Raw genomic sequence first — 17,173 nt, forward strand, 5'->3', positions numbered from 1 at the left:
AGTGATGCAGTGGCGTTGAGTGGTGCTGTGACGTTGAGTGGTGCTGAGTGATGCTGTGGCATTCAGTGATGCTGTGGCGTTGAGTGATGCTGTGGCATTGAGTGATGCTGTGGCATTGAGTGATGCTGTGGTGTTGAGTAATGATGTGACATTGAGTGATGCTGTGGCGTTGAGGGATGCTGTGCACTGAGTGGTGCTGTGGCATTGAGTGGTGCTGTGGCATTGAGTGGTTCTGTGGTGTTGAGGGGTGCTGTGGCATTCAGTGGTGCTGAGTGATGCTGTGGCGTTGAGTGATGCTGTGGCGTTGAGTGATGCAGTGGCGTTGAGTGATGCTGTGGCGTAGAGTGGTGTTGTGGCGTTGAGTGGTGCTGTGGTGTTGAGTGGTGCTGTGGTGTTGAGTGGTTCTGTGGTATTGAGTGGTGCTGTGGCATTGAGTGGTGCTGAGTGATGCTGTGGCGTTGAGTGATGCTGTGGCATTGAGTGATACTGTGGCCTTGAGTAATGCTGTGGCGTTGAGGGATGCTGTGTGCTGAGAGGTGCTATGGCATTGAGTGGTGTTGTGTCATTGAGTGGTGTTGTGGCATTGAGTGGTGCTGTGGCATTGAGGGGTGCTGTGGCATTCAGTGGTGCTGAGTGATTCTGTGGCGCTGAGTGATGCTGTGGTGCTGAGTGATGCTGTGGCGTTGAGTGGTGCTGTGGCATTGAGTGGTGCTGTGGTGTTGAGTGGCTCTGTGGCGTTGAGTGGGGCTGTGGCATTGAGTGGTGCTGAGTGATGCTGTGGCGTTGAGTGATGCTGTGGCATTGAGTGATGCTGTGATGTTGAGTGATGCTGTGGCGTTGAGTGATGCTGGGGCATTGAGGGATGCTGTGCACTGAGTGGTGCTGCGGCGTTGAGTGGTGCTGTGGCGTTGAGTGGTGCTGTGGCATTGAGTGGTGCTGTGGCATTGAGTGGTGCTGTGGCATTGAGTGGTGCTGTGGCGTTGAATGGTGCTGTGGCATTCAGTGGTACAGAGTGATGCTGTGGCATTGAGTGATGCTGTGTCGTTGAGTTATGCTGTGGCTTTGAGTGATGCTTATTCACAATACAGGCCCTTACATTCTACGAAATAGAATTAAGTTTTATGCTCCAGCGCGGAACTTACGTTCGCAAGCCTCAGCCAAAGCAGCCACTATTCGGATTAAGCTTTCCAGAATGGGCGGATGTGCTTTTTCACACATTGCTGCGAAATGTTGGAATGAACTACCGATCAGCCTCAGACTCACGGACTCCTATCCCACCTTTAAGAAAAAACTTAAAACCGCACTATTTCCTACTTCAGAATAATCAATAGGCTCCCAGGTTAATGCCTCGGTTTTTACTGTTATTTTTTGCAGCGCCGTGATATCCTTGTAGGATGAATGTCGCGCTTTACAAGTACATCTAACAATAACAATAACAATGCTGTGGCGTTGAGTGATGCTGTGGCATTGAGTGGTGCTGTGGTGTTGAGTGGTGCTGTGGGGTTGCGTGGTGCTGTGGCGTTGAGTGGTGCTGTGGCATTGAGTGGTGCTGTGGCGTTGAGTGGTGCTGTGGCATTGAGTGGTGCTGTGGCTTTGCATGGTGCTGTGGCATTCAGTGGTACAGAGTCATGCTGTGGTGTTGAGTGATGCTGTGTCGTTGAGTTATGCTGTGGCTTTGAGTGATGCTGTGGCGTTGAGTGATGCAGTGGCATTGAGTGGTGCTGTGGTGTTGAGTGGTGCTGTGGGGTTGCGTGGTGCTGTGGCGTGGAGTGGTGCTGTGGCATTGAGTGGTGCTAAGTGATGCTGTGGCATTGAGTTGTGGTGTTGAGTAGTGCTGTGGAGTTGAGTGGTGCTGTGGCGTTGAGTGGTTCTGTGGCATTCAGTGGTACTGAGTGATGCTGTGGCGTTGAGTGATGCTGTGTTGTTGAGTGATGCTGTGGCATTGAGTGATGATGTGGCGTTGAGTGGTGCTGTGGTGTTGAGTGGTGCTGTGGTGTTGAGTGGTGTTGTGGTGTTGAGTGTTGCTGTGGCGTTGAGTGGTGCTGAGTGATGCTGTGGCGGTGAGTGATGCTGTGGCATTGAATGATGCTGTGGCGTTGAGTAATGCTGTGGCATTGAGTGATGCTGTGGCATTGAGTGATGCTGTGGCATTGCGGGATGCTGTGCGCTGAGTGGTACTATGGCGTTGAGTGGTGTTGTGGTATTGAGTGGAGCTGTGGCATTCAGGGGTGCTGTGGCATTCAGTGGTTATGAGTTATTCTGTGGCGCTGAGTGATGCTGTTGCATCGAGTGATGTTGTGGCATTGAGTGGTGCTGTGGCGTTGAGTGGTGCTGTGGCGTTGAGGGGTGCTGTGGCATTCAGTGGTGCTGAGTGATTCTGTGGCGCTGAGTGATGCTGTGGCGTTGAATGGTGCTGTGGTGTTGAGTGGTGCTGTGGTGTTGAGTGGTGTTGTGGCGTTGAGTGGTGCTGTGGCGTTGAGTGGTGCTGAGTGATGCTGTGGCGTTGAGTGATGCTGTGGCATTGAATGATGCTGTGGCGTTGAGTGGTTCTGTCGCGTTGAGTGGTGCTGTGGCTTTGAATGGTGCTGTGGCTTTTAGTGGTGCTGTGGCAGTCAGTGGTACTGAGTGATGCTGTGGCGTTGATTGATGCTGTGTCGTTGAGTGATGCTGTGGCATTGAGTGGTGCTGAGTGATGCTGTGGCATTCAGTGGTGCCACAGATGCGCAAACACATCACGCAGATGCAGAAGTAGTTTGACCAACGGGAGCCAAGAGTCACAAAAACAACACAATTAAAAGGAAAACAGAGACAAAGCACCCTACCAGTAGAAAAACAAGCATTGGCAAAGTCTGGTGTTGGCTGCCAGACTTCTGACTTTGTCAATGCTTCTTTGGTTCTGTTGGGAAAGCTACTGAGCCCTCGTGAATTTAACCCCTTCCATGCTCATGACAAGTAACCCTGGGCGTAGTGGGGCGTAGTGGGGCTCCGCGGAGCTACGCGGAGAGGGCGAGAAGCTATGCCCACTCCCGCACTCCGCGTAGCCCCACTACGCACCCCCCTCCTGCTCTCCCCTACATACATTATTTAAGGAATTACAGTGATTAAAACAATATTAAAGCACTTACCTTGTCCGGGGCTCGTCCGGGGCTCCCTCTTTGAATAGCGTCCTTTCCTGGATACCAATGCGCATGCGCGGGCGGCCGCGCATGCGCATTTCTCCCGAGAAATGCGCATGCGCGGGCTGCCGCGCATGCGCATTTGTTTCCAGGAAAAGGACGCTATTCAAAGAGGGAGCCCCGGACGAGCCCCGGACAAGGTAAGTGCTTTAATATTGTTTTAATCACTGTAATAGCTTAAATAATGTATCTAGGGGAGGGCGGGAGGGAGGCGGGTGGCGGCCGACTCGGCTACGCCCACGGAGTGGGCGTAGTGTTGCCGGCTACGCTGTCTACGCAAAATGCGTAGAAGGCAACACTACGCCTACTCCGTGGGCGTAGCCGAATCGGGCGCCCACCCTTAATGACAAGGTCAGCTCGTCATGCAGTACACTGTTCCTGTGCTAATGACGAGCTGACCTTGTCATGAACAATGGGTTTTCAATATGTTCAGCACCCAGCGGGAATTGCCTTAGCATTGAAGGTGTTAATAAAAGAAAACATTTTTAAAAAAATGGGGAGAAGAGCATAAGCGGATAAGTACTAAAAGAAAAGGGGAAAAGTAGCCGGCAGAGGAAAGGCAGCGCTGGGAGGGGGGCTGGGCAACCATGCCAGCATCCCGATTCATGAGCGATATCGAGGGTACGCGGAGGCAATATCCTTGTTTTTTTTACTAGTTGGGAAACTGCATCCATACTCTTGGGTGCAAGTGTATTTAAAAATTAAATTGTGCGCTATCTATCCCCGTTGAAAGGCATATCGGCTCGCCCTGCCTTAAATAAAATATGAAAAAATAATTCTACCCTATGAAGACGAATGATGTAAAAATCAGCTGCTGATGCCAATGCACAACCCTCATGCAGAAGAGCAAAACGCAGCATGGTACATAATCTCCAGTAAAGAAGTTTGCTACAAAGGACGGGGCCAGATATTGTGCCACGGCCGGGGCTGGGACCCAATCTTGCGATCGGGGATGCATAATTTCCGAAGGATTGAATGTAAATGGCGTGTCGGGAGGAGGAGGCTCCAAAGCCGAAGAGACAGACTTCTTTGCCTTCTTCTTCGGGGGCTGCTCCTCATCTGTGTCGGTAGTATTGGTGTCAGTGGTGGCAGTGGTATCAGTGTCCACGTAATGCTGCTTGCTCTTGGCCTTACCACTTCCTGCGGAAGCGTGATCCGAATTGGACGGGGTCAGAAGAGAACCCAAAGCGCCGGAGTGTGGCCAATTTTCCGCAGAACCTGCCTGAGGAGTTGGTGTCAGTTTTTTACCGGACTTGTCTTTGGCAAAGCCGTGGCGCTTAGCAAAACTCTCGAGTTGTTTGGTGATCGGCTTTAATGCTGCTGCCAATGCTTGTTGTACAGTAGCTGGCACTGTACTTTCCACTGCCTTATTAACCGAGGCCTGAACTTATGCATTCAGGGCCTCTACAGTTTTATCTTCCACTGCAGCAGAACGCTGCTCCTCATAGGGTCCCTCCTCCGCCTCCTCATCATAATATTGCCAGTCTTCCATAATGAAATGCGAGAAAATCAAATTACAGACCCTGATCCACAGAGGTAGGCACTAGAGGAGTCAGAGGGGGGGTCAGTCCCTTGCACACTGCAAACTTGGTAGTATTAGAGTCAGTATCAGACCCCCTCAGCAGATGCTGTAGTCCATTTTTGCAGCCCAGCAGGGCGTCTGAGCCAAAAAATAAATATATGGAGCGTGTGCCACTCCAACCAAAGGCAAAGACTATTATTACAGCCAGTCAGGCGTGAAATCAACCAACTCCGATCAATTTTCGTGTAGGAATGGGGAAAAACGGCAAATCGGCGTGTGTAGCCCAACGCGCACCCAAATCCTACTAAAAACAAGCCCAATTGGTGCGCGTTGTGCTACACGCTCCTGCCATGTGGCTTGCGGCTCACTATGCGTCCCAGCGACTAGGGGAGCCTTCGCGCAGCCTGCCAGGGGTCAAGGGCATGGAGGAAAGCCCCAGGTAGGCGCGACCGTCAAGCGGTCGTGTACTGACTCGCGCGCTGCTAAGCGCTCACTTCAGGGAGGTCTCCGATCAAGCGCGAGACGCGTCTGTCACACCGCCCGCCTCCGGCGGGGATTACACAGCGGGGAAGCCCGCGCTAATGTCTACAAGCCCCAAATACCCTAATACAAGTATTAAACAGATGAAATATTCAAGCGCTAAGCACTACAGGCGCGTTTGCCATCGTAAACAATAAAATACATTCAAAGCGCCCCGAATTAACCAAATAAAGCCCAAAACACACAGGCATATAGATAAGGGGCTGGGCACTTAACTCTGAGCAGCAAAGAAAGAGGAAGCTGGAGGTGTGACCAAGGCTCTTATGGGTGATGAAGGAGGCGTGGCTATGCCAAGCATCATGGTCTTTGAAGTTTTATTTGCACTAAACTGTATGTTTATTGGCTGCTGTGTTTTATACAGTAAAGAAAGAGAAGCATAATCCTCACCTCCGTGTCCTTAATAGAATTGAAAATTCTTGGCGCGAATGCTAGCTAATTTTTGATTCACCTTACTGCTTTGTCTTCAAAAAATATGACTATTTCTGTCACCCATTGGATGCTATGTCTTATCTGTAGTGTGTGTGTAAGCACATGCATTGGGTATAACAGCCAAACATGCATAAACAGTGGGCCAAAAAATCTTCTCCAAATATTGTAATACAGAAGCTGACATGGGGGTCTGTGCCGTTTCTGAACGTTATTGTGGTAAAACCCTACTATGTCACTTTTTTATAAACTTTTAGCTTTCGCTTGACAGAGTAGCTATCTACAACAATGATTGTTTCCAATATACATAGAAACGGAGTTAGGTCAGTCCCCTTTATCCATTTTCTTGTTTGGGTCCTCTCCCTTCCCCCATTGCTTTGAGAGAGAGACAATCACATCTTAGATCAGCCCGAGGAGCTTTTTTGTCTCACCGCTAAACAGCCACTACTGTTTGGCGTATCAGTCCACCTCCTGGGATTTGCTTCCATTGCAATGCATGAGGGAATATTTTACACATGAAAAGTAAACATAATATCATACTTTTTTAACATTCAACTATTTATCGCATACCTGCATGTTATACAGTAAGAAATCCCTTTTTTCAATGTTTTTGTAAAGACTTATGTGCAAGCCTGACAATATCATATCTGTTTTACAGGATTTTTGGGCATTGCAAGAGCTTGACCCCATGTTTTCACTGACAAAGTCTTTTGAGAGCATCAGAAAAAAGGCAGTCTTGCTTGGTGCATCCATTTTGGGGTCAAGCTATCTCAAGTCCTGTTATTTTTCTTCTTTTTTTAATCATGCCTGCTCTCCTCTACCTCTTCCTGAGTCACAGCACATACATTTATCTCCCTGTTCCTCTGGTTCAGTCTCTCAGCCTTCCCTCACCCTGTCTGTGCTCATGCCTGCCTCCCACAGTTGTATATCAGAACGACAAATTCCCTAACCACGCATGCCTAAACGACGCAGTCTAAATAATGACTGCATCTTAACCATGCATTCTTTAACAAGCATGCCTTTACCACAGTATTTTGTGGTTAATGCATGAATGGTAAAGAGGTGTGCGTGGATAAGGTTGTGCCCCCCCTTCACACTACCCTAAGCTACAAACTACACCGCCCCCCTCTCCGCCCTGAGGTCCAAATTCCCCTACCCCCTCCCAAACCCCACACTGTCCCCTCCCCCTGCCCTGAGGCCTGTAACCCTGTCCATTAACCCTGTCGCTTATCCTGACCCAGCTAGCCCTGACTCAGCCCTAAAAACGGCCCTACCCTAAGCCCTATAAACTACCCTGACTACCCATTCTCCTTTCCGTGACCTAAGGCCTAAAAGACCCTAACCCCTAATTAAAGAAACTAAACCAACCGTTCCCCAGCCCTAAAAAAATGACTCCGACCAGACAAGCCCTCAAAGCTACCCAACACCACCAGCCCTGAAAACTACCCCCACCCCAACCCTGAAAACTAACTCGACCTACCCCAGGCTACAAAGCTACCCCGACCCACCCACCAGCCCAGAAAACTTCCTGACCCCCCAGCCGCCATACCCCGACTCACCCCCAGCCCAGAAAATTAAAAGCCCACAAAACAACTCCGACCCCCAGCTCGCAAAGTACCGCTACCCACCCCATCCCACAAAAGTACCCCCGACCCCCTAGTCCACAAAAGTACCCCGACCCACCCCACAAAGCTACCCCCAACCACACCCTCACAGCCCAGAAAACTACCCTGACCCACCCCCAGCCCACAAAACTACCATCAACCCTCCTCCCCAGCCCCACTTACCTCACCGTGGTGTATCTCTCCCTGCTTCCATCCAATGCAGCAGCAGTTAGACTTCGCATTGCCTTAACCACACACATGATTGGTTAAGGCATATGAGTGGTTAAGACAAGAGTAGTTTAGCTTGCAGAGTCCGAACACTCCTGGTTTAGACTGTGGTGTTCCATCTGTTTCCCGCCTCCCACCCACTCTCAGTTGGTTTTCTTTCTACTGGTACACAAGGAGAGTCACTGCAGGGGACTGGCAATCACTGCCAAAGGCCATTAAAGTCAAATCCATGGGCTTTGCTAAGGTTTGTTTAATATGTACAATGTTTTTGCCTTCTTCCTAAGAAAGATGAGGCATTGGTAGAGAGGAAACGCGGGAGAGAGGCTTCCCACTGCAACTACCTAAACATCCTTTGCCGCTCCATCTAAGATCTCATCTTATAACTCGGGGCCTGACAATAAGAGGCTGCCCCCCGTCTGCAACACCAAGAAGACGGAGATAGAACCATCCTCTCTGCTGGAGTTGAGGCCCATCTGCTGCATTCCACCTTCCCCAGAGAAGAGCCAGGAACCCCCCTCTTGGATGACATCATGCAAAGCAGAGGACCAATACTGCTGTAGCCTCTAAGAACTTGTGTGGTCATATTAAAATGTTTTATTTTATTTATTTTTATTTTGAGAGTTTTATATAGCACTGGCTAGACCCGGAGGTATCAGATCGCTTTACATAAGGTTCCACAGAAATTACAAAATTACATCAGTTACTAGAAAAACATTTCAAGAGAGTAGAAGACTAAATAAATGGAGCTTAGAAGGGTAAGGGGTGGGGTAAAGGAGTAGGAGGTAGATAGGATGGAGAGACAAAGGGGAGTCTGCCCAAAGTCCAGCTGGGTAGGTGACACCGAGGGGGAAATCCACAGCCCATCTCCTCTTTAGCTATTGGGTAGCTCCACCAGGCATCAGCCAAACAGCTAGGTCTCAATGGGAAAACACTTTAAAGAGCCAGGGGTGGGATAAATGGAGTGTAAAGGAGAAAGGGGGTGGAGTAAAGGTGTAGAAGGGTGAATACAACGGAGAGACGAAGTAAGTTTTGTCCAAAGACCGTCTGGGTAGGTGACTGCTTAAGTGGTAGTGCACAGCCCATCTCCTATTTAGCTATCAAATAGCCCCACCGGGCATCGGTCAAAAAGCTAGGTCTCCACGGTCAGAGGTAGGTTAAAGACTTCGTATCCTGATGGGATCGGCTCAGGGGCAGCCATTTTGTGGTCAGGTGCAGAGTGATTTCCATGACCCTTGTTGTTGGAGATAAGCCAGTTCCCAGGATTGGGTTTATGAGCAATCATGAGCTTCCCTGGTGGTGAAGGAAGTGGACCATCAGTTGGGATGGGCCACCATTGTCCCTCCTGTAGCTGCAGCAGCATGGGGGCCATGTTGGAGTCAGGCGCGGCCGGGGATCATTAAGTCCCCTACGTCTGCTCCCCTTGAGCCCCCCCCAAGTCTACACCCTTTGTGCCCCACTCCTTCCCACTGCCCCAAGTCAACAACATGCATACCTGTGACGGTGACAGCCGTGGGGAGTATATTTATTGCAGGTGTAGGTGAGGTGAGGTCCATTTATCATCACCTCATGGGCTTCGAGATTGCAGGGCTGCCACGGGCCCACATAGGGGGCCCTCCTAAGAGGGTGGCCAATGTGTTCCATGCTCCATATTGTACTTTTAACCATCAGGTCGTTTATCTTGAAAATACGCTGAAGTGATGTATCCACCACCTTCAAGCACTGAATCAGTACAGCTGGACTGCAGAACACTTTTCATCTTACTTATGGAATCAGGTAGTAAACTAGACATATTCTAAAGGATCCTAACATCTCCTTTTATTACATTATCTCATCCACATCAGCAGAATTGTCTGCATCGAGTGCTCTTAGAGGAAAGGTCCCCCTCATATACACAGTGTAGCAATTATCTCCGTAACAACATATATTGCCAGTTTGTGTTCCGACATATTACACCAAGGTCAGGTCATGATGCAATTAGCACCGCACACATTCACCTTGAGAGCCCTGAAGCACAGAGAAGCTCATGAGTAGAATTTTGGAGAATTTTAAAATTGCTTTAATCAAAGATGGGGTTATTTACATGTATGCAATACAAGATTAACTCGCATATTAAAATCAATACTTGCATTTGAAATACATATATCAAATGCAGGAATAAAAATGTGAAGTAGAAATAAAAAGGCTGGGGTGGTAAAATGGAGGGCATTTGGGACTCAGGTAAGAGAGAGCAAAGGATGAATAAGGAACAGACACTGCCCATAAGCTCGCAACGTGCCTGAAATGTGTTTGTATTGAACACCATACTGGGATTCCACAACAAAGTTCTTGTGAACAAAGAATCAAGAAGTACTATTAAAGTCAAATTAAAAAATACTTTATTTCGGTCGTTGACCATAAAACAGCATATTTATACAACACATTAAATAGTTCATTCATTGTACAAGGCAACGGCCTAATCAGGAAACGTATTAACAAAAATAAGTAAATGTTTAAGGCAAAAAAATTAGTGCAGCAGTATTTTAATAATTAGGAATCACTACCAACAGTAAAAGCAGTAACAGTGTTAACAATAATAAGTTCCCACAAAATACATTGCAACAGTAAAATGAAGTAGTGGCTTCAGACAGGGTCTATAACACCAACCTGTGCTAATAGGGATGTATTTATCAAGGGTCCCTGAAACAATCCAATGTCCTACTATGCTTATAAGCTGGATCACAGTGAGATGCCAACTGCATCAATATCTTAGTTCTAATGGGCCATATGGATTCAAGATATTTCGCGATAAAAAAACTATACAATCTGTGTTGCCAGACCTACAGATTCTTAAAGCCAACTTGTACTGTTGTACCCCATCTATGGTATGGTTTACCAGGTCTCCCTGTATAGGTGTTGTTGGAAGGGCCATGTCTAGTGGAGTAGTACTGCTCAAACCTCTCTTAGAAAAAGGTATTACAGAGGCCATTTCTGATGAGACAAGTGGAAAAGTTGAAGGCAGTGACGCAGTAACTGGAGTGCTCTCCTGGCTCAAATTTGGCACTACAGTAGCAGGTCCACTTGAGCTATTATCAACTATCATCACCAGTCAGTCGTTTAGAGACATAGGTGATGTAGCTTGGGGCCTCTTAGTAATCTCTGCTGGTGAAGGAGAAATTTTAATAGAATTTTTTTTACTTGAGGGAGGAGATGTGTGAGCATCAAGTGATATAAGACCATTTACTAGGAAGGAAGATTTAAGGGTCAACTTAATAGAGTCAAAATTATCCTCATTAGAGGACAGATGGAAAGCCCTGAGGATATCGGAGTGGATTAAGCTATGGCACTTTTGAGCACCCCATTATCCAGTGCGCGAGCATGTTAATTATAGAGATCTTGGTCTCTCTATGGTGCATTGGGAGCTTTGGCATGTCTGTCATTTACACTGTCCTGCTATTTAGCAAACTGGGACTGCATATGCCTCCACCTGCACCGCTTATTGGGTATAGAGCTGTAGATTTGAACTGGGTTGGGCATTTGAAGGATTGTTCTAATGTTTGAAAGCTGGGGGTAATAGGCTTATTATCTAAGAGAGGTCTTGGGCGAGAAAATGGGGCTCCTTCATGAGGGAATGGGTTCAGATCACTTGCTCGTATTTTCCTGAGTAGATTCTGGGTGCCCATCAAAATGTTGCATTTTTTTGTTCTTGTGCGTTAGATCCACTGAACGCCTGATGGTACTAGGGATTAACTTCTTCCCTGCTAGTCCCTCCCGTGCTCAGCCTTTTTTGGCTATTTGGGGTAGTTTGCACGTAAGCCCCCATAACCTTTTGTCCACATATGGTGTCCACTCCAAATTTGCGTCTTTTCTTCAAACAGCCTGAGGATTCTAAAGGTACTCAAGGTTTGTGGCTTTTCCTAGAGGGGATCGAGTTGTTAGCCAAAATGAAGCAAAAGTTTGTTTTTGGGGGAAAATGGGAAAAAAGTGCAGTATGAAAAAGCTTCTTTTTTGTTTCCCTGCAAATTGTATCAACGCAGGGTTTGCAGGGCTAAAATCACAATATTTACAGATTTCAGGAACAGGCAGACTTTTTTTTTAAAGAAATCAAAATGTTTTAACTTTTCAACACTGTTTTCGCATTTTACTGTGACATATCCTATTTTTCCTATTTTTTGTGCTTTCATCCTCCTTCCAGTTAGAGGTAGAAATGGGTGTGGAACCAATAATGGATCCTGGAAAGATATACATTCCTAAAAAGTAGACAGTATTCTGAATTCAGCATGGGATCATTTGTGTAGATCCTTCAAAGTTTTTCTATAAAAAGTAACAGTTAAAAATTTTTTTTTTTATATTGAGTTGAAAAAAACAGCAATTTGTACCTACATTTTCATATGTAATTTCTTCTAACCATGGCCAATTTTTGAAGCAATATACCATTACATCCGCTGGACCTTCTGGTTGTAGAGATATATGGGGCTTGTAGGTTCACCAAGAACCCGAGGTACCCAAAGCCAACAAGTGAGCTGCACTTTGCAATTGTTTTTCATCATGTACCGGGTATACAGCAATTCATTTGGTAAAATATAAAGAGTGAAAAATAGGTATCAAGGAAACCCATTCATTTCTGAAATGGGTACAAGATATGGAGTTGTGAAGCAGTGGATATTTGTACATCTCTGAATCTGTGGGGACCCATACTAGCATGTGAATTAGAGGTCATTTTTCAAAATGACTTCTTTTTTTACACGCTGTCTTACATTTGGGAGGCGAACATGCATAGAAAGACAATTGGTAATAACAACTGTTTTACATTACTGTTTTGCCCTAAAAGTACAGATAAAAATGGTACCTCAGTTGTGTGTGTAGGCCTAGTGCCCCTAACAGGAAATGGCCCAAAATGCAACGTGGATACATTCCATTTTTCTACTGAAAACTGACCCTTTTTTTGCACTGTGCTTAGCTCGGGATTTTGGGCCTTAGCTCAGCCAGCACCTAGGGAAACCTAAAAAACCTTTACCTTTTTAAAAAAAAACACCCAGGGAAAACTCTCACAAGGTTCCGTTACCCAGAATCCCTTGCAAACCTCAAAATTTGTCTAACAAGACACATCTTCCTCTCATTTCTGCGATGGAAAGTTCTGGAATTTGAAGGGAGCCACAAACCACCTTTCACCTAGCATTCCCCCAAGTCTCCTAATAAAAATGGTACCTAACTTGTGCGGGTAGGCCTCGTGCCCGCAACATGAAACAGTCAAAAACAGAGCGTGGACACATCACATTTTTCCATTGAAAACTAACCCTTTTATTGCAATGTGCCTAGCTGTGGTTTAAGCCCTAGCTCAGCCGACACCTAGGGCAAACTTGAAAATGAGACACCAAGGGGAATCCAGGATGTGGTGACTTGTTTGGCTCCCACAGGTTCTGTTACCCAGAATCTCTTGCAAACCTCAAACTTTAAAAATAAGAAAAAAAAATTTGCTCACATTTCTGTGATGGAAAGGTCTGGAATCTGTGGGGAGCCAGAAACTTCCACCCACCCAGCATTTCCCCAAGCCTCCTGATAAAAATGGTACCTCACTTGTGTGAGTAGGCCTAGTGCCCATGATATAAACGGCTCAATGCACAACGTGGACACATCACATTTTTCCACTGAAAACTGACCCTTTTTTTGCAATGTGTCTAGCTGTGTATTTTGGGCCCTCGCTCAGCCGGCACCTAGGGAAACCTAGTAAACCTGTATATTTATGAAAACTGCACACCCAGGGAAATCTAGGATGGTGTTATTGTGTGGCTCTCACTAGGTTCTGTTACCCAGAATCCCTAGAAAACCTCAAATTGAATTGTGTAAAAAAACATTTTCCTCACATTTCGTGATGGAAAGGTCTTGAATCTGCTGGGAGCCACAAACTTCCACCCACCCAGCATTCCCTCAAGTCTCCTGAGTAAAATGGTACCTGACTTGTGCCCATGACAGAAGTGCCTCAAAACGTATTGTGGAGATATCAAAATTAGCAATCACAAAACGACCTGGTTTTGCATGGGGGTAACCTGTGTTTTTGTTCCTGGGCTGAGCAACATACCACATGCAGACATTTCTGAGAACTAGATACATGGGGGAGTTTAGGGACGTGTGGCTTGTATAGATTCCTCAAAGTTTTCTTACCCAGAACCGCATGCAAACCTTAAATTTAGCAAAACAAATCACACTTTCCTCACATTTCTGTGTGGGAAAGTTGTGGGATCACCGAGCCAGCACACATTTCCTACCACCCAGCATTTCCCCAGGTCTCCCAATAAAAATGCTACCTCAGCGGTGTGGGTGGGCCAAGTACCCGCAACAGGGAAGGGCACAACATGTATTGTGGAGGCATTAACATTATTGATCCCAAAACAACCTGGTTTTGCTAGGGGTCACCTGCCTTTCTGGTCTCTGGCTGAGCGACCATCTATGGAAACCTACCAAACCAGGACATTTCTGAAAACTAGAAACCTGGAGCAGTCCAGGGAGGGGTGCTTGTGTGGATCCCCTAACATTTTCTTACCCAGAATCCCCTGCAAACCTCACATTAGGCTAAATTAAATCAAAATTTCCTCACATTTATGTGTGGGAATTTTGCGGGATCACCCGGCCTACACAAAGTTACTTCCACCCTACATTCCTAGTGATTTCTCGATAAAAATGGTACCTCACTTGTGTCGGTGGGTCAAACCCATACAACAGGGAATGGTCCACAACATATTGTGGAGAGATCAAAATAATCAATCACAGAACGACCTGGTTTTGCAAGGGAGTCACCAGCATTTTTGATACTGTGCTCAGCAGCCATCTAGGGAAACCTACCAAACCCAGACATTTCCGAAAACTAGACAACCGGGGGAGGCCAGGGATGCTTAGCTTGCATGGATCCTCCAATGTTTTCTTACCCCAAATCTCCTGCAAACCTAAAAATGTTGCAAAAATATCAAATTTGTCTTACATTTCTGTGTGGGATCACCGTGCTTGCGCGTAGTGACCAGTTTTCAAAACGATGGCGCGGCAAAATATGTTCATTACAGGGAGAGTATGCATTGATGGTAAAAAGCAAGAAAACACCAAAACATTATTGCACATCTCTCATCCATCACCCATCAACCAAACATCAGACAACTGACATCACACCTCAAGAAACTCAATATACATACTGGCTATCAGTCACCATTACACCTCCAGTCCACACACACTGCCAGCCAAGCGCCAGTCTACACACACCACCAGTCAAGTGCCAGTCTCCATACACAACCAGCTAATCCCAGACTACACACACCTCCAGTGAAGCACTAGTCCTCACGCACTGCCAGCCAAGCACCAGTCCACATGCACCACCAGCCAGGCGCCAGTCTACATGCACTGCCAGGCAAGCGCCAGTACATGCAGACCGCCAGCCGAACTCTAGTTCATACACACACAGAAACGTTCCATTGTGTCTACAGTCTTCCTGTTCCCCTTGGGGACAAATGCGCAAAATAATATGGCTGATCTGCCCCCAAGGGGGGGAAGAAACTGCCAAAAGATGTGGCCAAATGAAGGGGGAGCAACCCTTTCCAAAGAGGCGGCTCCCTTTATTACACAAATAATTCTCCCTGGTGTCTAGTGGGTTGGCCTAAAAATATGGCCAATTTTCCTCCAAGGGGGGCAGAAACAGCCAAACTTTGCCAGTATATAAAAAGGAGCAGGCCTTGCCCAAGGGACTGCTCCCAGAGCCCAAACAAATCCCTGGTGTACTAGTGGGTGCTATCCTGCTGCACGATTGCAGCCCCAACTGTGACTGTGCAGCAGGAATGCACTGCAAAGAGAGACCAGGGGAAAGGAAAAGCTCTATCCTTCCCCTCCGGTGCCTCTGAGCACACCCTGAACACTCCCCCAGAGAAGAAACTCACTTCATTTCTGGACGTGCTGGAAGGAAAAAACAGCTTCCAGCGCGTCTCTGCATATTTTGACGATGTCAGTGCGCGCCATGCGCACCAACGTCATCAGATCGCCAAGGGAGGGGGGGGGGGGCGAGGTGGCAGTGGAAGCGCTTCCGCTGCTACCCTTAGTGGGGGCTTTATAGATGGGAGGCCCATCGGGGCGTGCCAGTGCTTCCCCGTGGGTGGGTGTCAAGACATAACGGGTATGTCCTCAGCATGCGAGCACCATGCTGAAGACATAACTGTTATGCCCTTAGCACCCAAGGAGTTAACCCCCCTCACTAGATGGGAAGGATTGGAATAATTTTTTTAAGTGCCAATCATAATAGTGCATCTTTTGCACTCAATCAATCAATCAATCAATCATATCATTTGTAAAGCGCACTACTCACTCGTGATGGTCTCAAGGCGCTGGGGTGGGGAATGCTGCTACTGCTCGAAAAGCCAGGTCTTGAGGAGTTTTCTGAAGGTCAGCAGGTCTTGGGTCTGCCGTAGGTGGATGGGGAGGGTGTTCCAGGTCTTCGCGGCGAGATGGGAGAACGATCTGCCGCCTGAGGTCGCTTTTCGGAAGCGGGGGACTGTAGCGAGGGTGAGGTCCTAAAGGCACTAAAGAGTTAGATCTGCTATAAGCCTGTTGGTGCTAGGGTTTAACCCTCATGGCCAGGTGGAGGGAATTTGGATCTTTCCCTCTACCCTTACTCTCAGCCCCATTGGGGCATGAACTCAAAGACATTATAGCCTGAGGATATCATTAGGGGTGCTCGGACAGCAGATGCAACTAAGTTCTTAGATCTGCTATCTCTGACTTCATTAGATTGATAATGTTCCATAGCTTATTTAGTGCACTGCTTGACCCATCAGTGTTTATAGATTGTGTATTGCATGGTAATTGAGACGGGTGCTCCGTTTCCTATTGAGTTACTAGTAAGCAGCAAATGATAGCGATAAGTGCAAAGTACCTGAGGTTCAAGCAGTACAACAGATTCTGTTTGTGCTTAGGAAACAATTTTATTGCGGCTTGTGGGAGTAGATACTAATGGCGCGATGTTGCCAGCTTGTGTTATTTCTAAAACACCTCACCTGGGCCCATAAAAACATTCACACAATAAGCTGGCAAACCTGCGCTGAGGTTCAAGATTCTATCTGACTTGAGTTTTGATTTTACCTGTACACCTTTTTCTTACCAAACCATAATACCTTAATTTCCTCTGGTCGATGAATCAGGCTGTTAGAATAATATGCATGAAAATAACATTTTACCCATATTTCTTTAAATGACCACAGACTCAGTAGAGTTTTAAACACTTTATCTATGCAATATTTTGTGAGTCAAATACCAATAAATGTAAGTTATTAATTTCTCATGGATAAAAATAATAGTCAAAGCAAAAATCTTTAGAGACTTAGTAAAATTACTAGAAATTGGTACCTGAGAAGGGTGAGAAAGGGAAACCGTACAAATACATAATACACAGATTATATTTACCTAGAATGTGCGAGGACCAACCCCTGGCCAAGGGCTGGAAAGAAAGGGCTCCCGACTTATCAGGTGCCAACAGGTCAGGACAGGTGCAGGACAGGACAGGTAACCTCCTCTAAGTGCAACGCCAGTGTTAATCCCCTCTCTGCAGCTACTCTCGTTCCCCTTCTAGATAGACAGAGTCTTCTTCTTCAGCAATCTCCTGATTCTTCTTTCAGAGTGCTCGACTAGCCCTCTGAGTTCCACCACATCCACGATCTCCTTCAGCATATGCT

This window comes from Lissotriton helveticus, chromosome 4_1, assembly GCF_964261635.1.
Source record: "Lissotriton helveticus chromosome 4_1, aLisHel1.1, whole genome shotgun sequence".
Lineage (NCBI taxonomy): Eukaryota > Metazoa > Chordata > Amphibia > Caudata > Salamandridae > Lissotriton > Lissotriton helveticus.